Here is a 23,397-nt window from a genome sequence, read left to right as displayed (position 1 = left end):
GCTTCCCATGTAGGATCATTCTCTCCTTTTTAATTCTATCACTTATTATTTGCAGACACTGGTCTTATTTATGTAATCCTTTTGACACTTAATCCTATCTTTTTGATAAATTATGAACTTAAACTGATCACTTTAACAAGTAAGATGGCATTGGTACATGTCACCTTGATGGGATTTAATTGGAATCCCCTGGCAAGTTTCTAGCTCTACCATTTGGGATAAGTCTGAGTGAGCATGTGCCAAACTGTACATCTCCTCCCTCTCTTATTCCTACTTTTCAGTTAAATTTAAATGCCTAAGAATAATTGTGTGTTAATTGAGGAATTCAACCAATGGTATTAAGTAGAACAAAAACATACTAAAAGGAATAAGATAGTAGGTTGTTCCTTGACTGTTAGGATAAGGGCTGATCAAGTTGCTGTTTCTCAGAGTGTCCATTTCACTTCAACAAGTTTCCTTTTAGGTGCTCAGTTAGTTGTCACCAATCAGGGAGAACATATGATATTTGTCCCTTTGGAACTGGCTTATTTATCTCAGCCTATGAGCTTTTTTAATACCACTTGTATAACCTGCTGATGTAGCCTATTTTGAATGGCAAATTCATTTTTGATGTATAAGGTTTGGCATATTTAGCTAAAAACATTAAATTATACTTTCATATAGTGATATATTCTATGCTAATTTGTCTTTGTTCACAACACAAGGCTATGTATTTTCTTTTATATTCCATCTTCCATATGTATTTCTTAAATTTCTACAACTTATGGACCTACAGGCTGACATCTCATAGGCATTAGATGTGTTGTAATGTATTGCATGGCTACATTACACCTTTTGGTATGAAGAAATTGATTTCAGTCAGCAGTGATTCAATTTCATTCATAGTGGATTTCAAGTAAATTTGAGTGCAAAAGGATAAATTAAGGTCTATTCCAAAGATATTTTATTTATTCATTTACCTCCAGATGTTCTCATTTGTACTTATCTAAAATTTTCTATTTATTTGGAAGCATAGCAGGAGAGAAGACAAGGAAAAGAGGAGAAAATAAGGACAAAAAGGTGGAGGAGAAAGATTAATTTAAGATTTGCAAAGAACACTTCATCTTAAATATGGAATTTTGAGCTCTGAGAAATACTCCCACTCTTGAAGACTGAAGTCTCCAGAAAACTCAAACCAGTTTGTTATTTTTTAGCTTTATGAAAAAAATTGCCCCATTTCTCAAATTTCATTAGAGAAAATACCCTAGATACCTCAGTTTTTTTTTTTTTTTTTTGACAGGCAGAGTGGACAGTGAGAGAGAGAGACAGAGAGAAAGGTCTTCCTTTGCCGTTGGTTCACCCTCCAATGGCCGCCGCGGCCGGCGCACCGCGCTGATCCGATGGCAGGAGCCAGGAGCCAGGTGCTTTTCCTGGTCTCCCATGGGGTGCAGGGCCCAAGCACCTGGGCCATCCTCCACTGCACTCGCTGGCCACAGCAGAGGGCTGGCCTGGAAGAGGGGCAACCGGGACAGAATCCGGCGCCCCGACCGGGACTAGAACCCGGTGTGCCGGCACCGCAAGGCGGAGGATTAGCCTAGTGAGCCGCGGCGCCGGCGATACCTCAGTTTTGACACATAGTTAGTAAAAGAATCAAACACGCAAATAAAAATACTCTACAAACATTTCCATCTCAATGTTCATATAGCATCTTCTATTAGAATTAGTCATCAGCCAAAAATAATTGTTGGGTTCCCTCTCTTTTTATGCTATGAAGTCTACATAACCATTCATTTCCAGAGCTGTTCAAAAAGCTGGGTTAATGGTCAATAATGGCACAACTAATATCAAGGATTTCATCTCTGAATACATTCTGTCCATCTGAAATACTCCCTGATATCTGTCCCCATCAATAGTCCTTACATCTATTGACCCAACAGCCTTCTTAGTGTCCTCCATTGCTCTGATGCCTGTTTCTTCATTTTGTATCTTGTGGCTCTTCAACTTCCATTCTTCTGCAATATGGCTCCTGAGAAAACCCAATGTGATTAAATCCAACTCTCTAAATACTTCACACCTGCACATGGCTGTGAGGAATACATGACCATGGTAACTGGACTAATGTTAAATAACTGCCACTAATTTTAAATTGGCAATTATTATGCTTATTAGTCTCACTACATTTCCCTAGTCAATTTACTTTCCTGCTTTCTAATATAACTATCTCATACCTCTCCACACTTTAACGATCAGAGTAGGCTCTCTAGCTTCTCATCTCAGCTAATTTCTATGCCTATATAGTCATTTATTTATTTATTTTTAAAGATTCACTTATTTATTTGAAAGGCAGAGTTACAAACAGAGAGGGAGAGACAGAGAAGTCTTCCATCTGCTGGTTAACTTCCTAAATGGCCACAACAACCAGCGCTGGGCCAGGCTGAAGCCAGGAGCCAGGAGCTTCTTCTGGGTCTCCCACATTGGTACAGGGCCTCAAGGTCTTGAGACAACTTCCCTTGCTTTCCCAGGTGCATTAACAGGGAGCTGGATTGGAAGTAGAGCAACTGGGACATGCATAAACTGGTGCCCATTATGGGATGCTGGTTTCACAGGCAGCAGCTTAACCTGATATGCCACAATGCTTGCCCTGTTTTTTTTTTTTTTTCACACACCAAGGAAATAAACACACACACACACACACACACACACACGATTCTATATACATAATATAGATTCTGTTGAATTAGAGCTTAGTGGTTTTCACTTTGTTTTATTAAAATATAGCGAACACATCATGAAAAGGTTAGACAAGATCAAGATTACTAGTGAGAACATACAAAGGCTCATTACCTCCCTAGTTCCTTCTGGAAGTATCTTAAATTTAGTTCAAAGTTTTAGTTTGAGGCATCTACCAGAGAAGAGGAGTCCAATAATATAAAGACCCACATCCCTTCATATGTTTAGCTGAGATAACAGGTACACCAAGAGGTCTTTTCACTAACATTTGAGGAATTTCTTCACAACTCCTAAATGTTTACCTTGAGTTATATTCCAAATTTAATCAGTCAAGGTGTCAGGATGAATAGTTATAGAAAACTTGGCATATTATTCAGCATAATATTCAGTGGAATATTATTCAGCAACAAGGAAGAATGAAGTCTTGTTGTTTGTGATGAAATGAATAGAACTGGAGGATATTCTGTTAAGTGAAATAAACAGCCACAGAAAGACATGTGAATACCACATGTTCCCACTTACATGTTGAAGCTGATAAAGTTGATCTCAAACAAGTGGAGCAGAGACTAAAGATTACTAGAGGCTGGGAAAGTTGAAGGGGATAAGGGAATAGGAAATCTTTGATAAACAGGTACAGCCAGAGGAGAGGATTGCATTCTAGTCTTCCATAGCACAGCGGGGTGACAACAGTTAATATAATATATTTCATATTTCACAACAGCTAGAAAGGAAATTTAATATAAGTATTTGAAATGATGGATATATTTATTCTAACTTGATCACTAAAAATTATAACTATTGGAGTCCGTGGTGTGGCCCAGCAGGTTGAAGAGCCACCTGCAATGCTGGTATCCCATCTGAACACTGGTTCAGGTACTGGCTGCTTCACTCCCAATCCAGCTCCTTGCTAATGTACACGAGAAGGCAGCAGAAGATGACCTGAGTACCCTGCCACCCATGTGAGAGACCCAAATGGAGCTACAGGTTCCAGGTTTCAGCCTATCTCAGCCCCAGCCATTGTAAATATGAGGAGTGAACCAGTGGATCAAGATTTCTATCTCTCTCTGTCTCTGTCTCTCTTTTGTAACTCTGTCTTTCACATAATAAATAATTGAATCTTTGAAAAATTAGAAATATGTATCAAAAACCACACTGTACCCCAGAAATATATATATTTATGCTAATTAAAACTTTTAAAAATACTTAAAACATTAAAAGCAGAAACCAAATAGATCCCAAATCCGGGGGGCTGGTGCAGTGTGCAGTGGGTTAATCCTCTGCCTGAGGTGCTGGCATCTCATATGGGTGCCTGTTCTAGTTCTGGCTGCTCCTCTTGCAATCCAGCTCTCTGCTATGACCTAGGAAAGCAGAGAGAGACCTGGAAGTCCTTGGGCCCCTGCACCTGAATCGGAGGCCTGGAAGAAGATCCTGGCTCCTGGTTTCGGATAGGTGCAGTTTCAGCCATTGTGGCCATTTGGGGAGTGAACCAATGGAAGAAAGACCTCTTTCTCTGTCTCTTCCTCTTACTGTCTATAACTCTACCTCTCAAATAAATAAATAAAATCTTTAAAAAAATAGATCCCAAATCAGTCACCTCTACTGCACCTACTTTGGTCATTATGTGTGAATTTGGCTGTTGCTAACAGCTCCATTCCCCCTTTTGCCAGCCATGGCATAGCAGACTAAATAATCCTCATAGAGCAAAAAGAAGTAAATAAGGGCCTCTGCTGTTCACAATTTTGCAGCAATGGCATCCCACACATGATCCACCCTGACCACCTTTCCAATGTGATTTTTTTTTAAACTTTTATTTAATGAATATAAATTTCCAAAGTACAGTTTATGGATTACAATGGCTTCCCCTACATACCGTCCCTCCCACCCACAACCCTCCCCTTTCCCACTCCCTCTCCCCTTCCATTCACATCAAGATTCATTTTCAATTCTCTTTATATACAGAAGATCAGTTTAGCATACATTAAGTAAAGATTTCAACAGTTTGCTCCCACACAGAAACATAAAGTGAAATATATTGTTTGAGTACTCGTTATAGCATTAAATCTCATTGTACAGCACACTAAGGACAAAGATCCTACATGAGGAGTAAGTGCACAGTGACTCCTGTTGTTGACTTAACAAATTGACACTCTTGTTTATGGCCTCAGTAATCACCCTAGGCTCTTGTCATGAGCTGCCAAGGCTATGGAAGCCCCCTGAGTTCACTGACTCTGATCATTTTTAGACAAGGCCATGGTCAAAGTGGAAGTTCTCTCCTCCCTTCAGAGAAAGGTACCTCCTTCTTTGATGACCCATTCTTTCCACTGGGATCTCACTCGCGGAGATCTTTCATTTAGGTTTTTTATTTTTTTTCCCCAGAGTGTCTTGGCTTTCCATGCCTGAAATACTCTCATGGGCGTTTCAGCCGGCTTGAATGCCTTAAGGGCTGATTCTGAGGCCAGAGTGCTGTTTAGGACATCTGTCATTCTATGGGTCTGCTGTGTATCTCACTTCTCATGTTGGATCGTTCTCTCCCTTTTTTATTCTATCAGCTAGTATTTGCAGACACTAGTCTTGTTTATGTGATCCCTTTGGTTCTTAGTCCTATCATTATGATCAATTGTGAACAGAAATTGATCACTGGAACTAGTGAGATGGCATTGGTACATGCCACCTTGATGGGATTGAATTTGAATCCCCTGGTATGTTTCTAAGTCTACCGTTTGAGGTAAGTCAGCTTGAGCATGTACCGAATTGCACATCTCTTCCCTCTTTTATTCCCACTCTTACATTTAACAGCGATCATTTTTCAGATAAGTTTCAGCACTTAAGAAGAATTGTGTATTGATTACAGTACTCAACCAAAAGTATTAAGTAGAACAAATGAAAAAAAATAGTAAGAGGGATAACATATCAAGTTGCTCATCAACAGTCAGGGTGAGGGCTGATCAAGTCACCGTTTCTCATAGTGTTCATTTCACTTTAACAGGTTTCCTTTTTGGTGCTCAGTTAGTTGTGACTTATCAAGGAGAACAAGTGGTATTTGTCCCTTTGGGATTGGCTTATTACACTCAGCATAATGTTTTCCAAATTCCTAACAGGGATCACTTTTCAGTTAAAATTTAAACACCTAAGAATAATTGTGTGTTAATTACAGAGTTCAACCAATGGTACTAGAACAAAAAAAAAATACTAAAATGGATAAAGTATTACATTGTACATCAACCGTCAGGACAAGAGCTGATCAAGTCACTGTTTCTCATAGTGTCCATTTCATTTCAACAAGTGTCCCCCTTGGTCCAATGTGATTTTTAATTCTTCTCTCTTCTGCTCTTCCCCCTTGACTCCAGCTCTGCTGTTTCAAATACATCAAGAGTGCTGGTTGTGCTTGCTGCTCCTTTAACCGGTTATTCTCATAATCTAAATATTTACATAACTCATCTCATCTGTCAAGATCTCTACTCAAATAACCCCAGACCAGAATAGTCTTCATGACATCATATCCAGAAGTTTCTGTAAACAAACATGACCCTTGTGTTTCCTTCCTCATCTTCATATTTTTCATGTCGTGAATCACCACCTGGTATTATAACATATATTTTTAAATTTACTTATGTTTTTCTTCATAAAGATGTAGGATCATAAGGACAAGACATTTTATTAACTGCTAAACTCCTTGTACATAAGTGCATCACACCTTGGGTTCTTAGTAAAATATTTGTTTAAATAAGTGAATGATCAGCATTCTACTTATTCTGGAATATTTCCATCAAACACTTTGATAGTAATTACCTTCCATTATTCCACCCACGCCCCCCGCACAGTTTTGTATAAGATAAGGAAAGTGTTGCCAAGGAATTTGTGTCTATTATTTTTTTTAAAGATTTATTTATTTATTTGAAAGGCAGAATTACAGAGAGGCAGAGGCAGAGACAGAGAGAGAGGTCTTCCATTTGATGTTCATTTCCCAAATGGCTGCAACAATGGCCGGAGATGGGCTGATCTGAAGCCAGGAGCCAGGAACTTCTTCCAGGTCTTTCACATTGGTTCAGGGGCCCAAGGTATTGGACCATCTTATACTGCTTTCCCAGGCCATAGCAGAGAACTATATTGGAAGTGGAGCAGCTGGGAATCTAATAAGCACCCATATGGGATACTGGCACTGCAGGCAGTGGCTTTACCCACTATGCCACAGCACTGGCCCTTGTGTCCATTCTTTAGGTATTAAGAATTATGTCTCAAGATGTAATAAAGTGCCCAGGATCACACAATTCACAGTGACAATCTGAATATCTCTCTTCACATTCCTAAGTCAGGGACTGCATTTGCCACTGTAAGCCAGACAAAATGACAGGCTGCATTTTAGTGAGGTACTCCAGGTCACCTCTTTGGTGAAATGTTCTAGAATGCTGCTTTGCACTAAAAACAATTATTTCTGATGTGAGCATTTGTTATTGTGGTTATTCTACAGCTTGGGATGCCCACATGCCATATGAGTGTCTGGGTTTGAATCCCAGCTCCACTTTCCATTTCAGCTTCCTGCTAATGTACACCTTTGGTGGCCACAGGTGATGGCTCAAGTAGGTGGGTCTGAACACCCACATTGCAGACTTGGATGGAGTTCTGCACTCTTGGCTTCATCCTGGATGTTAGGAGCATTTAGGAAATGAATCATCAGATGGAACATCTCTCTCTCTTTCTCTCCCCCCTTTCCCTGTCTACCTTTTCAAATAGACAAATAAAGAAAATAATAAACTTGAAAATCCACTGTTTCTATCCACTTCTTTTGTGGCTTTTAAGGTTTTATAAATAAAATATATGATGACAATCCCCATTAGAACAAATAAAAGTGGAAGTAGTCTTACTATATTTAAGAAATCATATGAATGAAATGGCATCAGAGGATTTTGAGCATGACCCAGAAGCTCTTCTTCATTTTTGTTTTTTTTTTGACAGGCAGAGTGGACAGTGAGAGAGAGAGAGACAGAGAGGAAGGTCTTCCTTTACCATTGGTTCACCCTCCAATGCCCACTGCGGCCAGCACACCGCGCTGATCCAAAGCCAGGAGCCAGGTGCTTCTCCTGGTCTCCCATGTGGGTGCAGGGCCCAAGCACTTGGGCCATCCTCCATTGCACTCCTGGGCCACAGCAGAGAGCTGGCCTGGAAGAAGGGTAACCGTGACAGAATCCGGCACCCCGACCGGGACTAGAACCCGGTGTGCCGGCGCTGCAAGGCTGAGGATTAGCCTAGTGAGCCATGGAGCCAGCCCAGAAGCTCTTCTAAAATACGGTATCTGCCTTATCCCTGGTTTCTACCTACTAACATCACTAACATGGAGATTTCATTTGACAGTATTTCTTTTTCTGTTTTTTTTTTTTTTTTTTTTTTTTTTTTTTTGACAGGCAGAATGGACAGTGAGAGAGATAGAGAGAAAGGTCTTCCTTTTCCATTGGTTCACCCTCCAATGGCCGCCACGGCTGGCGTGCTGCATCCGGTGCACCACGCTGATCTGATGGCAGGAGCCAGGTGCTTCTGTTCTCCCATGGGGTGCAGGGCCCAAGTACTTGGGCCATCCTCCACTGCACTCCCTGGCCACAGCAGAGAGCTGGCCTGGAAGAGGGGCAACCGGGACAGAATCCGGCGCCCTGACCGGGACTAGAACCCCGTGTGCCGGCGCCGCAAGGCGGAGGATTAGCCTAGTGAGCCGCGGTGCCAGCCATTTGACAGTATTTCTTATTCCTTGCTTTATTTTGTACGTGGCTCTAACCATGTTGCTAATTCACAAATACTTCTAATTACTAGAAGCATTTTCTGCAATTTGATACCTCTTAGCCACATTTTACTGGCAGTTTCCATAGTACATTTTCTATCAGCATGTTTTCATAACTGTAGGATATGTGAACAATGAGCCTTGATGAATGAAGAAATGTGAATGCGATGTGAAACAACAATGTTATCCCAACAATTGGCAATGATTCTGAGACCACCAGCAGTGTTCGCCTGCCTGACATGGTGTCCTAGAGATTTCCACAGCAATGAGCCATTCACAATTCTCATAACTCACAGTCAAGTCACAGACAGTAGCACTTGAAGGCTGGAATAAGCAAGAATTATCAGGTTCTGAAAGCTCTGCCTTCTCATACAACTTGTGACAATGCTTCGTATTTCTGAGTGCACTGCTCTTCCATTCTGCAAAGCCTCACTTGCTGCTCTCAGTGGGGAGGAACAGAAACCCCATTTCACATATACAGTGCCTGCAGCATCATGAATGCTGACATATTTTTCTGTCTGTACTATCAACATGTACTGCCTAACTGGTTAATAACAGTCAAAACCACAGAACAAAAGCTCAGTACTTCCACAATTAAGCCAATTAATACAGGAAAATATGCTCACTTGCATGGGAGTAGACTTTTGTAGTTAATCTCTTCTGTCTTCAGAATAAATCTATAATTACTGTTGGATTTTAAATTGTGTAACTAAGGGGACATTTAATATTTACAAATGGATGCTATCAAAGTAAAAGTATTCTTCCCTGGCATACCCACTTATACTTTGAAATTTTGATAGAGTAAAGAGAAACTTCCACATTAGTGCTGTATGTATGGATTCTAGTGCTGGTACGTATGGAATTTAGTCTCATTCACTTTCCTCGAATAGAAGGGCTAAATACAATGGGAAGATAGTACTTTATAAATCAGGAAATAATCCTATTGAACTCTGGTGAATATTTGGATCTATGCTCAAAACAACAAATATCCTTGTTTCATTATTCAGTGCTGGATGCCTCTAGATCCAATGAGGTGATGTGGCCTTTGGGAGATGATGAGGTCATTGTGGGGAAACCCTCATGCATTGGATGAGTGACTTCCAAGACAAGCCTGAGAGAGGCCCTTTGCCCCTTCCACCATGTGGGAGTCATCAAGAAGGTGTGGTTCTTAAGTCATAAAGTAGGTCCTTACCAGATGCTGAATCTGCCTTGATCTTACACTTAGCCTACAGAACTGTGAGAAATACATTCCTGGTATTTATACTATACCCAGTTTATGATATTTTGTAGTAGTAGTCCATGCAGACTAAGACAATAGTTAACAAACATTTCCTTTAATAAGATAAGGTCCATATTCACTTATGATGAGTCCTATCTTAACTCTAGTTTTTCAGTGTAGTGACTGATGATGATAGATATGTTGAAGATTAATTTGAAAAAGTCATTTGGGTTACTGACATTTTTTCATTTGAAGAATCAGTACTGTTTAAAAACCTATATATACATTTAAAATATACATTATAGAACTCAAAATTAGAGTGAAAATAGTTCTACTATTCTTAGGCAAGGTCTGCAGTTCAGGCTCAAACTTATATTAGCTTTGAAAACTTGAGCCAATTACCTACCTTTTAACATTTCTTCCCCTGTATAACAATAACATTTTAATGAAAATTTTGCATGTGCATTCTAACTTTAAGATTTCATGAAAATAGTGAATTGAAATTGAAAAAGAGGCTTAGTTAAGTGATGTGTTAGAAACATATAACACATTTGTACACAAAATTACTTTCTCTGTCTTCTGATTCTCTCCATTATTGATGTCTAGCAACTAGAGAAGATAAACACAAAGGAATTTGTAGAGAATTGATGATTGACTTTAACCCTTCTATAAATAATCCATACAAATATGTTCATATTTTATTTTATTTCTATTTTCAGTGATATATTTTGTTAAGTATAATTTTATTAAAGTGAAATATTTAATAGGAAATACAATATAATAAATATCTTAGAAGAAACCAAAAATTTTGCCATACAGCTCCTTCTTCTTTCCCACAAATACAGAGCCAAACAATTTCAGAGGAATATTATGCTCAAATGTAAGGAATAAATTATTTAAATGTTGCTTGAATTATTCTAGAGACTCCAGAACACCAATTGAGATGTAAGCTTTTGAATTTTCTTCCTCTGGTGTCAGTATTGCCATCGTAATAATTGTATTGCACCATAAAACTTCAAGCTAATTTCACTTATGAATATTGATATAAAATTTGAAATAAAATATTATAATAGCAGATGATATTCAATATCACATGAAAGAAGACTACATCACAATTAAATATAATTGTATAAGGAATGCAAGGATGGTTCAATTTTAGCCATTTAGATTTTAGTAAACTTATTAATAAAATTATTTCTTAATAGATATCAAAGGAGAAATGCCACATAATCTTTTTACTCTCCATGGAAAGTATTATAAAATGGTTTTTGATAAAATTTAACAAGAATATTGTATAAGTCTTAACCACATTTCATGGAAATAAATGCCTGCTTTTTCTTGCTCTTTCTATGTGTATGTATAAAATCAGCATTTTGCTTATCAATAGAATATGTTTTGTGAATACTGAAATAACTGAAATAATTAGACATGAAAAACAAATAGAGGAATAAAAATATACTGTTTATATGCAGGTACTATGATTACATATTTGAAAATGCAATTAAATTAAAAATTTTTTGAGAAATAACAGAATTTAATTATGTATTATAAAATTTTATTCAACATTAGTATTTTTCTAAAGACCCAAAATTTTTAAAAAAGAAGAAAATATTTTTGCCAATGCTAGCATTTACAAAGTAAAATGAACAAATGTGCAAAAATAAGAATAAAATTAGCAAAATACAAAAAATATCTATGTAAAAAAACCAGGTATATACTAAGAGATATCAATGATTTGTATTTTTATAAAATTAGATTTTTTTGTATCATAGGGGTATAGAGAAATTCAATAATGTAAAGATACTGACCATCTCTAAATTAAACTATAATTATAATTTGATATAATTTTAATATCATTTATATGTTAACTTAGAGAAGTAAGACATAGGAACAGTCACAACATTAATTAAAAAATGAGTAAGAAGATACCTTGTCATGCATTTTAAGCTATATTTTAAAATTTTTTATATAAGTATATATCTTCTATCTATCTATGTCTATCTACTTATTTGTCATCTAGCTAGTCTATTTGAAATTGCTGATTTTCAACCCTTCCTGACACATGAAAATATTAATTTCACATGTACCAACATTATATGTTGGTGGCATTTCAAGTCAATGGAAAAATATGTCAATTTACAACAAAGACATTTGCATGCATGGAAACCAATCAGTCTCATTTATAATTAAAATATGCATAAAGATAATCTTTTCAGATGTTTCAAGTGGACAAAAATGTACTTGTTTTGATAATTGTACGAGGAGAGAAATAATGTCATATTATTGGTTATTGTTTAGATTGGTTTACATCAGTTATAGTTGTAAAAACTTGTATAGATTTCCCTCTCTAACATTTCAATTTGTGAAATTTATTTTATAGATACACTTGAACATGTGTGTGCGAACTATTTATGAATAGTAATTGTTGCATTGTTTAAAATACAAAAAAATGTACACCATGGACATGCCAGCCTATAGGAGATAGATGTAAATGTTTGAGTGTACAAGTTAGAGCATATGAAGTAGTCATTAAAAAAAAGAAATATATATATGCCCCCAGGTAAATATTTCTTAGAAACAAATAAGTGGAAAAAAGCAAAAAATGAAATAGAAGTATGGATGGTATATGGATTATTTGCTGAAAAATGAAACAAAAAGGATGACTCTCTCTCTCTATATATATATACACACTTTTTTTTTTTAAATGTGCAGACAACCTCTGGAAGGCTACTGTGAAAGCAGAAGTAAGGTTGTTCCAAGACAGAGAATGAGGAAACTGGGGATTTACATGTGAAATAGAGACTTTTCACTTGATGTCCTTTACACTCTTTGAATTTTTATGATATTAGTTAAAAATAGTAATACTGAAGTAAAAGCAAAGAACACACTTTCCATATAAAATTTTAGATAAAATTTTGGTTTTATTTTGTCTAGTGTAAAAGTAATATATATATATATATATGTGTACATATATATATATGTGTGTGTGTGTGTGTAGAGTACTGTTTGTATTTTCATTACAGAATAAAATGAGTTGACAATCTCAGAATAGAAGTTATTGCTTCTCTGGGGGCACAGGAATAGAATGATGGGAACCACTTTCCTGATGAGCAATGGAGAAATCATCTGATTTTTTTTCTAGGTGAAAACTTAGAACGTGGAATGCCTATTTTCTCATGTCCAATAAACATTTCTGTACTCTGTTCCAGCCTCATCTTACAACCCATACATGAAATTTGTAATTCTCTTTGGAAAAAGCATATGGGAAGAAGTCTGAATGATGAGAAAGGCTTTTTCATATTTCCTTCTCACTCTGCAATAGTAGCACCAGCAGGGACTGGAAAATAATGTTCGAGTCTGAAGGCACATGCGGCAACTACAGAGACTTCCTTTGATACTTCTGAAGTCATTTTAAATGGGGCCATCCATTTTGTCTGAGTTGTACAACTCATCCAGGACCTGGTACAGTCATCTATTGTTGCCCGCTGATCACCTGTTCCTCCCATGATCTTTATGTTTGATCTTGGAGACATTAAGCAGCATGGAGAGCAAAAGCATCCTTGGGTACCCTGCCACCTGCCCTCGTCAATTGACTTGATGGAGAGAACCTTTTTATTTGCCATTTACCCACTGCCAGGGAGGGTATGCTGGGGTGACTGGTGAACGTCTGAAGAATTCAGCAGGGGGTTCAGCCTGCAAAAAGATAACCGAGTTAAAACACAGAAAACGGTGGTGCTTTTAAGGAAGGAAGTGATGTCAACCACCAGGTGATCCCCTTAAAGAATGGAGTTCCACTAAACAGTTTCAACAATCGCTTCATGGGATATCTTCGCTCTTTCCTTGAAGGGTCAACTTGGTCTGGAAGTTCCTGTCAATGGACACAGCAGGTAGTACCAACAACTCCCTGGCTAATAAAGAGCTTTTTCTGTTTCCTTTTTTTTTTTTTGACTGCAACACTGAAGTTAAGTGACTTATGAAAGGCAGTCTATGCCTGAACACTATTATCTGCCTATGCCGCTGAGTTCATTCAACTGGAGTAGTGGATGACTAGGGTTGGGCATACTGCCCCACAGTGGAAAGCTAGACAATGCTCAGGAAAAATGGGGGAGTGACATAAGTAGCAACTGGCGACAAATGGAAAATCCAAGTATCTTTAACTGTCTCTCAACAGAGCATAGTGCTCTCCCCTTGTGGGTACTGGAACAGTGAGTTGCAAAATATTTTAGGGTCATGATATGGAAGAACCCTAAGGGAAAAGGTTAAAGAGCAGGGGTTCCCTTTTCTCTTGCTTCAAATGCATGATTAAGTCTGGTAATGTAGGCATATTTTGCCTTCTCCCCTATCATCCTGGTTGATATCTTATCAGTGTTTCATTAGGAAGCATCTTATCTTAGTACCTCAGTTTGGGAGAAAGCACAAAATTTCTTGCACTTTAAATCTGAATTTGCTGCTTACAAATTTCTCTATGAAATTCAGCAATGATTTTTCAAATGACACAGCTTATGCATTAGCGCATCTTGTATGAAGAAATGGCTGGTTTGCTTTATGCATAGATAAAAATATAAATCATATTATACATATATGAAATAGAGAAGGATGCCATACATCTATGCATGTATTTTAGAAGTGATCTCTGACAAGAGAAACATCTGGCTCAAAACACTGACAAAATTATTTTTTTTAAAGATTTATTTTTTTATTTGAAAGAGTTATACAGAGAGAGGAGAGGCAGAGAGAGAGAGGTCTTCCATCCAATTGTTCACTTCCCAGTTGGCCACAATGGCCAGAGGCCAGGAGCCAGGAGCCAGGAGCTTCTTCCAGGTCTCCCACTTGGGTGCAGGGGCCATCTTCTACTGCTTTCCCAGGCCATAGCAGAGGTTTGGATCAAAAGTGGGGCAGCTGGGTTTCAAACCGGTGCTCATATGGGATGCTGGCGTTTCAGGGCAGGGCGCTAACCCACTGTGCCACAGTGCCAGCCTCATCACTGACAAAATTCTCATCCCCAGATCTACTTCCATAGATGGATAATAATAATCTTGTTTCGTCTGCCATTACTCCAACCTCTGCCCCCCGCCCCCCATTCTATCTGGGCTTGGGAATAAACAGGTAATTCCTTTGCTTGATTCTGACAACGATAGCTGTGCTATCATGGAATTTCTGAGAAGTTTATCAAGAAAGGAAACAAAATAAGCAGTGATGAGTCAAAAAATTTTTTTCTTTCCAGTGACATTCTTCTGCTCTTTATTGCAACAATCTATTGGTTGTGCCTAAGAAGTTTCCTTCATGGATATTGCTTCTCTTGGTTGTTTATAAAAATAAGTAGATGCCTTTTAATTCCTACCAGAATGGAGCAGTATTTAAATACCATGGTTCTGCTTCCAGTCACCTAATATTCATCTCCAGCCCAGACCTTGCTCTGAGTTTAGTATACTTGATGCTTTGGAGGCCCATCCACCTTAAGAACTCATTTTTTTCTCCCACACTCTGCATTCTTCCTGTTAACTAATGAGATCAATACTTTCTCAGCCAGAAACCAATAATTTGACTTCTCATTCTGTTACTTCTCACCTTCTACCTCTCATCTCCTACAACAAATACGTCTATGCACACATAAACCTCACTCACCATCAATAGCTCAAGGTTCTCCTTCAGAAAAGCTTATTTTGAATTTAACTCTCAGCAGATTCTCTGCTCTACATGGTCTCATGCGGATTGCTGAATTAGTTTCCTAGCTGATATTCACACTCTCACTCCCATGCCCCTGCAATAGCAAATGGATTATGGCATTCTTCTTCTTTCTAACTTCTTATTGTGAAGCCACTCAAGGCCTACAAAATAGTGCAAAGATGGAACAAAGAGTTCCTATAGACACTTCACTCATCTTCCTCTAAGTTAACATTTTACAAAACATGGCACAGTTGTTGGTATTAAGAAATTAATCCTGGTACAGTACTAGTAACCAAACTAAGACATTTTTTGGATTTCTCTGGCTTTTCTGGGGGTGAGTCATTTTTCAGTTTCAGAATTCCATTCTCATAGCACTTTTCTGCTTAAAAGCTTGCAAAGGTTTCCTACTGTTCTTAGAATAAAACCCAACTTTCTAATCATGTTCTACAAAGCACTGCATGCCTTCTGCTCAGCTCATCTTTACAACCTTGTTCTAAATTCTGCCTTTTTCTATACTCGACACCACTGGTCATCTTTCAGTTTCCTGAATGCCCTGAGCTCTTTTGCACCTTCAGGCCTTTGCATGTCTGTTTCCTCTGCATGAAATGTTGTTATTCTCAGCCTTTGGAATGGCCAGCTCCTTTTCTTCCTTTTGGTCAGCTTAAACATCACTGTGAACAGGAGCTCTTAGTACACATGTTCTCTATGCGATTCTCTGTTTCATCTACTTGCTTGTTTCTCACAGAAAAGTTATTTTCCACTTTGCAATTCTTTTGCTCACTTGTCACTTTCCTTTATTTTTATTTTCTCCATTAGAATATAAGCTCCAGGAAGGAAGAGATAACATCTGTATTAGTTTTCTATTGTTGCTATAAAAACTTTCCATGAATGTTACAGTGAGCAACAATATAAATTCAGCTCACAGTTCTGTATATCAAAAATCTGGTGGGTTCGGCTCATTCTTTCACTCTGTCTTAAATGCTGACAACAAGGTATTGGCAGGGTTTTGTTTCTGCAGGCTCTGGGTAAGAATAGAAGTCCTTTTTGTGATGCAAATAAAATTCAGTTACACACATTTGATCCACACCGCTTACATGTATTGAAGTATCATGGTGTATCTAACAAAAAGGCATAATTAAAAATTTAGAAATAAATAAATTCTGCTCTATGTGGCTGTAGGATTGAGTTCCCATTTACTTGTTAGCTATGGGCCAGAATTTTAATTGACCTTGAAGCATCAATTTTGTTCTCAGACTTGTGGCCATCTCCTTCTCCAAAGCCAGCAATAGTAGGTTGAGTTTCTCTCTTGCTTAACATATCTCTGCTGCTTCTTCCATTGCATTTCTCTGCTTCAGTCAGGGAAAACTCGGGGCTTTTAAGGGCTCAAGTTCTTAAATTGGGCCCAACCTGAATAATTTGGGATGCTGCTTTTCATGAACTGAATTGTACCCTCCCCCTCCAATTTGTTATGTGGAAGCCATAATCCCAATATGACTGTATTCAAAGATAGGGCTTTTAAGGGAATAATTAAGATTAAAAAAGGTCATAATGATGGGATCTTAATCTGATAAAGTGGCATTCTTATCAGAAGAAGAAAAGATATCTCTTGTGTACCCAAGAGATATATCACAAGTGCCCAAAAGAAAGGTCATGTGGGTACACAGCAAGAAGGCAACTATCTGTCTACAAGCATGGTACCACGTTGCACTTTTAGTCTCTGTAATGTAATAGTGAGAAAATAAATTTCTGTCTTTTAAGCTATCCAGTCTCTGGTTTCTTGTTATGACAGCCTGGGATGACTAATACACTATTCCCATTCCAAGGCCCTTTAGCTTTATCACTCTTGCAAAGTTTCATTTGTCATGGAATGTAACATATTCGGGATTAAGGCACAGGCATCTTTGGGAGAGGGGGCATTAGTTATTCTATCATAGTATCTGTGTTTTTGACTGTTGTATCACCAGGTCTTGCCCAAGTTAGCATTACATAATTGAGTAATAAATGATTGAATATAATTTACATGGAAATTATTCCCAGCAAGGGAACTAGTTGAATTCAAAACATCACAAAGCAATTCCCAATTTCCTTCCTGTACTGATGTTTGCTGTTGCCTCACTCTGGTTTGCTCCTGAGCCCTGACTGGAGGACTCTTCAATTCTGTTTGTCAGAAAAATTAGACCTATTAAAAATGTTCTGTCTCTTGAATTTGGAGTTATCAAAGCAAGGGTTTCATCACATATGTATCTCTAGCTTTACCTATTTATTTGGAGTGGCTTCTAGAGATAATATGTGCACTGCTGAAAATCTGGAAGACAGCTTTTCTCTAACATAAACTCTCTGCTACCTACTGTCTCACTTGGTGTTACTGGATGTGCAGACTTAACTTTCTGAGCGTTAGGTAAAAAAAACAATTTCTGGTTAACTTTTGGTTGATAAAATCTTTGTAGGCATTCTTCATTCTTAGATGACTCCCTTTGTTCTGGTTTTAACATTTATTCCCTGCTTCCTGTCTTCATTGCATCAGTCATCTGGAGATGTCAAACATGGGGATAAAACATGTGAGACGTAAGGATTGTTGCCTGCCCTACTCCTTTAGAGTGCAGGTGTGCACAAGGGGCCTTGCACTAGTCGTTCTTGGGCTGTGATTTCCGACTCACCCTGTTATTTAACTTTCATACATGTTATGTGTTATTTAACACATGTTTTTAGGCAATATGGTGAATTGGAGGGAGAAAAGGTTTTGTAGTCAGCAAGTTTAAATTCGAATTATGACTAAAAATGAATGCTTCTATGTCCCTTAATATGCTTGAGGCTCAGTTTTCTGATAATCATGATACTTCTCTCACAAAGATTAGTTCATGTAGTTGCTGCCCAGTAAACTCTGAAAGAACCCTGAGATGAGGGACTTCTTACACATTGTAATTCCACAGAACCTATGATCACACAGACACTCGCAGCTTTACATAAAGTTGTGGCCAGTAGAAGTTATTGTTTGATTCGGTTATAAGGGAAGAAATTTGGACAACTTGAAGAATAAGAATGAATAGGTGAGCAGAAATGAATAAAAAAGTAGGAGGAAATTGAACAAATTGCTGGACCCAGAGATCCAGAATGGACAGACAGTTCCATGCAATGATTTTTAAAAAATATTTATTGCATTAATTTGAAAAGCAGAGTCTCCCTCCCTCTGTCTCTTTCTGTCTCTCTGTCTCTGTCTCTCTCTTTCTCCCTCTTACCATGCACACACACACACACACACATAGAAACTACACACACAGAGACTCTGAAGGTTTACTCCCCAAATGACCTCAATGGTCAAGGCTAGTCTAGGTTGAAGCCAGAAGCCCAGAGCTCTGCATAGGTCTCCCACCTGGGTTGTAGTGGTCCAAGTACTTTGGCCATCTTTGTTTTTCCAGGCACATTAGCAGGCAGCTGGAGGGGAAACAGGGTAGGTGGGATTCAAACTGGTACTCAGATATGGTGCTCAGGATGCTGGCATCACAGGCATAGGTTTAATCCAGTGTGTCACAATGCAGATCCATATGTTATATATATATATTTTTTTATCAATTAACGTTGTTGTAGAGGTGAGGGGGCTCAAAAATACAGAAGAATAATAAATAATTAATGTCCTGACTCATCTGTGGCATTTCCACAGGGTAGATAGATTTAGAGAAAGGAATGGTATAGGATATGGAGAGGGGAAGAGCATTTTCTTCTGTTTCCTTTTCCCTACTTGCCCACACACTTATAATTTCCCCCCTGGAAGACTGTACCTTTTGAGTCCATCTGCTCTCACATTGCTAACTTCTGTGAGGCAATACGAGCTTTTGGGATACTCTTGGCTCCTAAGAAAACTGAGTGTTGAGACACCATTGCTCTGAGCCCACTTGACAAAGGTGCAAGGAACTCACCAACTATGGGAGCTCTAAGGAGCCCCGCAAATGCCGATACAGATAGGCTGGGACCTCTGCAGCTCCAAGAGTTTCAGCAGCCAACAGTGGAGAAAACTACATGGGGTCGAAAGGGAACATCAAGTTAAAGATGTCTGTTTTTCTCCAAACAGGTTTCCAGTAATGTAGGAAGAGATAATGCGCTTTTGAATAGTAAGGCCTGCTGTGAGTGAGACAGATGCTGAGGTGAGGGAGCTAGGGAAATCTGTTTTCACAGAAAATGAGCAGAAACCTGGTAGCAAGGATACACTACCAGACACTTTTGTTTTTTAAAAATAGGCCCATGTCTGAGCTGAAGATCAGCACTCCAGGAGTCAAAGCTCACTGCTGACAGATAAGAATGTTTAGAAGAGCAGTAGTGTGGTGGAAATTTTGGCTACAGAAAAACTAGACAGCATTTTTTGAACACACAGAGAGAGAAGATAGTAGATTCAATGATTTGTCCTAGACTGAATCAGCCTTGAGAGCTAAAATTACTTAGATGCAGACCTGCCCAGAATAGAATTTGATGCTAATGCTATAGTTTGCTTGCTTTAATAAAAAGTATTAACAAATCCAAATTTTTAGTGATCTTTGAGAAATCTTAATTTTTAGTGCCATGATCAAGTCTTTGATATCCATCTCCTCATCAGATATCTCCCTCAGTGATACTAGCATTTGTGAATCCTCTTCATTCCTGTCTTCTTCCTGACAAGAAATGACTTTTGCAAAAACATAACCGGTAGGCAATGAGTAAGCCAGTGGGATATTTTCTTTGCTTCTAGAGGGGTTAAGGAAAAATAAAAGTTTAGGAGCAATAACCTTCAGGATTACCTTGCCTGGCCCACAGTGGCAAGAGCACGCCTCTGGGGTGCATCAGCTGTCTGAACATACAGCAAGTTTAGCACTGCAACTTTATTACTCATAGATAGGCAGCAAGGGACAGGATCAGATCCTAGGCGATCAAAGCCTGCAAGGTTAAGGAAAGCCACTCAGGGCAGATGGAGTTTTGTCTGCACCTGCCTCATGCAGACCACATACAGCTGAAGAACCAGAGAGATCCCGCCCTGGGTTTTATACCTAGGATTCCAGCAAGCACTCTGCATTTCACACCCTGGATCCTAGCATACATTGTGTGTTAAACCCTGGATACCATCACTCCCTGGGTTTTATGCTCTGTGGACAAAGACATCCTGGAGTAAAATGTTGAAGAGCATCATCCTTCCCGAGCTTAACGGGTAGAGCTTGGGCTCCCCCAGTAAGTTTCTGCCTATCTCAGGATATTGTATTCTCAGTACATTCTACAGTTACTCTTGAGAACTACAAGTGAGAACGTGGGGAGAACAGGGTAGACCCAAGGGACCACAAAGAACTGTCCTGCACACTCTTGCTATGCATTAGATCTGCACATCTTATTCATTTTATAACTGACTTTGTATTGCTTGATTGATATCTCCCCATTTTCCTCACCCTCCATCTCCAGGCAACCATCATTTTATTCTCTGCTACTAGAGTTTACCTTTCTTTAGAGTTTATATCTAAGTGAGATTATACAACATTTGCCCTTCTCGTGGCTCTCTTATTTCACTTAATATAATACCCTCCAGGTTCATCCATGTTGTCACAAGTGAGGGATTTTTTTCTTTAAAGTAAATAATATTCCAATATTAATAATTCCTTTATCCATGCATGCATTGATTGAGGCATAGGTTGTTTCCATATATTGGCTATTGGAAGTGATTTTTCAATGAACATCAGAGGGCAGATATCTCTTCTCGGTATTGATTTTATTTCCTTTGTCTATATACTTCAAGTGTGTTTGTGGAATTGAATGCTTGTTCTATTTTTAGTATTTTAGGGGAACTTCCATACTGTTTTCCATGTTTTTAGTGGTTTGCATTCCCAGTAACATTGTATAAGGGTTTTCTTTTCTCCATTTCCTCATTTCCTCACCAATTATCATTGTCTCTTGTGTTGTTATTTGCACGACTGGGATGATTAATGATGTTGAACAGTTTTACAATGGCAAAAATTCGTATAAAGCCACAAAAGATCCTGAATAACCAAAGAAATCTTGAGAAAAAAGAATAAAGCTAGAGACATTATATTTCAAGTACTATTACAAAACTATAATGATCAAACTGTGTGAGACTGACATAAAGACAGACACATAGACCAATGGAATAGAATAGATAGTCCAGTAATATAATTACAAATATATTTGATCAATTAATCTTTTACAAAGCATGGAGAATACAAATTTGGAAGAAAAATCCCTTCAACCAATGCTGTTGGGAAATTTGAGATGCATATGCAAAAGAAAGAAGTTAGATCTTTATCATAATTCATATTCAGAAATTAACCTGAAATGAACTGAAGAATTAAATGTAAGATACGAAACTGTAAAATGTGTAGAAAGCATAGGGATATGATAACAAAGGGTTAAGGTAGTAAAAGCTCCTTGACATTGATTTTGGCAGTGATTTTTAGATATGATGCCCATATCACAAGTGACAATAGTGAAAACAAACATATGAAACTACATAAAACTAAAAGGCTTTGTACAAAGCAAACAATCATCAAAATGAAAAGGAAACCTAGTGAGTGAGAGAATATGTTTTCAAACCATTTATTTGATAAGAGTTTAATATACAAAACAAAGAAAGAACTCACATGACTCAATAGCAAAAGCAACCCCACAAATAACCCAAATGAAAAATGGGCAAATGGCATGAATAGAGATTTGTCCAAAGAAGACAAATAAATTTCATTGAAGAAGGGTGGGAGTGTGGGTGGGAGGAAGGGTAGGGTAGGAAGAATCACTATGTTTCTAAGTTTGTATATATGAAATACATGAAGTTAGTACACCTTAAATAAAATTTAAAAAATGGTCCACTTTCATCCACTTTCATATTTTTTAAGGATTATTTATTTTACTTGAAAGTCAGAGCTACAAAGAGGCAGAGGCAGAGAGAGAGAGGGAGGGAGGGAGGTCGGTCGGTCGGTCGGTCAGTCTGTCGGTCTGTCTTCCATCCACTGGTTCACTCCCCAAATGGCCACAATGGCTGGAGCTGGGCTGATCCGAAGCTGGGAGCTTGGAACTTCTTCCAGGCCTCCCATGCGGGTGCAGGGTCCCAAGGACTTGGGCCATTTTCCACTGCTTTCCCAAGCCACAGCAGAGAGCTGGATCGGAAGTGGAGCAGCTGGGTCTCAAACCAGCACCCATATGAGATGCTGGCACTGCAGGCAGTGGCTTTACTCACTATGCCATAGAGCTGGCCCCCACTTTCATATTTATGAACCTGGGTATTAGCTTTCCTTTTAGTATCCATTTAATTTCTGGACCAACTTTTGACTTTAGTGATTTGATCTCACATGACAATTGTAGATAAGAGGCTTGAAAGCCCCAAATCATTGCTAACTCCATGGCATACTAGTGTGATGAGATCCTTCTTTCAGACCTTTTAGGAAGGGAAACCATAGGAGAATGAATAACAAAATGGTGACCAACGTCCAAAAAATGAGCAGTGTGTGTGAGTAGATGAAGCATTTTTTAAATTTATTTGACAGGTAGAGTTATAGTGAGAGAGATATAGACAGAGAGAAAGGTCTTCCTTCCATTGGTTCACTCCCCAAATGGCTACCATGGCTGGTGCTGTGCCGATCTGAAGCCAGGAGCCAGGTGTTTCTTCTTGGTCTCCCATGAGGGTGCAGGGGCCCAAGCACTTGGGCCATCCTCCACTGCCCTCCCAGGCCACAGCAGAAAGTTGGACGGGAAGAGGAGCAACTGGGACTAGAACCCGGTGCCCATATGGGATGCCAGTGCCGCAGGAGGAGGATTAACCAAGTGAGTCATGGCACCGGCCCCAGATGAGGCATTTAATTTTGGTCTTTTGTTTGCTTTTAAGATCTGGAAACTATGGCTGGCACTGTGGCTCACTTGGGTAATCTTCCACCTGTTCTCCTGTGGTGAACATTTTCCTGTAAAAGAAAAAACATTTTTGTCATCTGACAGGAGATGGAACGATAACAATATATGAAGATAACATGCAGAAAAACTGATATTGGGGAAGAGAACAATAAATATTTATTTTTGCTGGCCT

At 38.6% G+C, this 23,397-nt stretch overlaps 1 long non-coding RNA gene across 12 annotated transcripts in view; it reads left to right on the top strand.

Moving 5' to 3' along the window:
* Positions 1–23,397, top strand: part of LOC103348742 (peroxisome proliferator-activated receptor gamma coactivator 1-beta) — a 114,197-nt gene that overhangs the window by 56,333 nt on the left and 34,467 nt on the right. For 3 of the 12 annotated variants that reach the window (XR_011387607.1, XR_011387611.1, XR_007920424.2), the window contains one exon: positions 12,905–13,623. The exons of the other annotated variants lie outside the window; for them this stretch is intronic. This is a non-coding gene — a long non-coding RNA (peroxisome proliferator-activated receptor gamma coactivator 1-beta). Of the gene's footprint in view, positions 1–12,904; positions 13,624–23,397 lie in introns of those variants that run through there. 12 annotated transcript variants of the gene reach the window in all.

The sequence above is a fragment of the Oryctolagus cuniculus genome, chromosome 3 (assembly GCF_964237555.1).
Source record: "Oryctolagus cuniculus chromosome 3, mOryCun1.1, whole genome shotgun sequence".
Taxonomy (NCBI): Eukaryota; Metazoa; Chordata; class Mammalia; order Lagomorpha; family Leporidae; genus Oryctolagus; species Oryctolagus cuniculus.
This window is presented reverse-complemented; position numbering and strand designations above follow the sequence as displayed.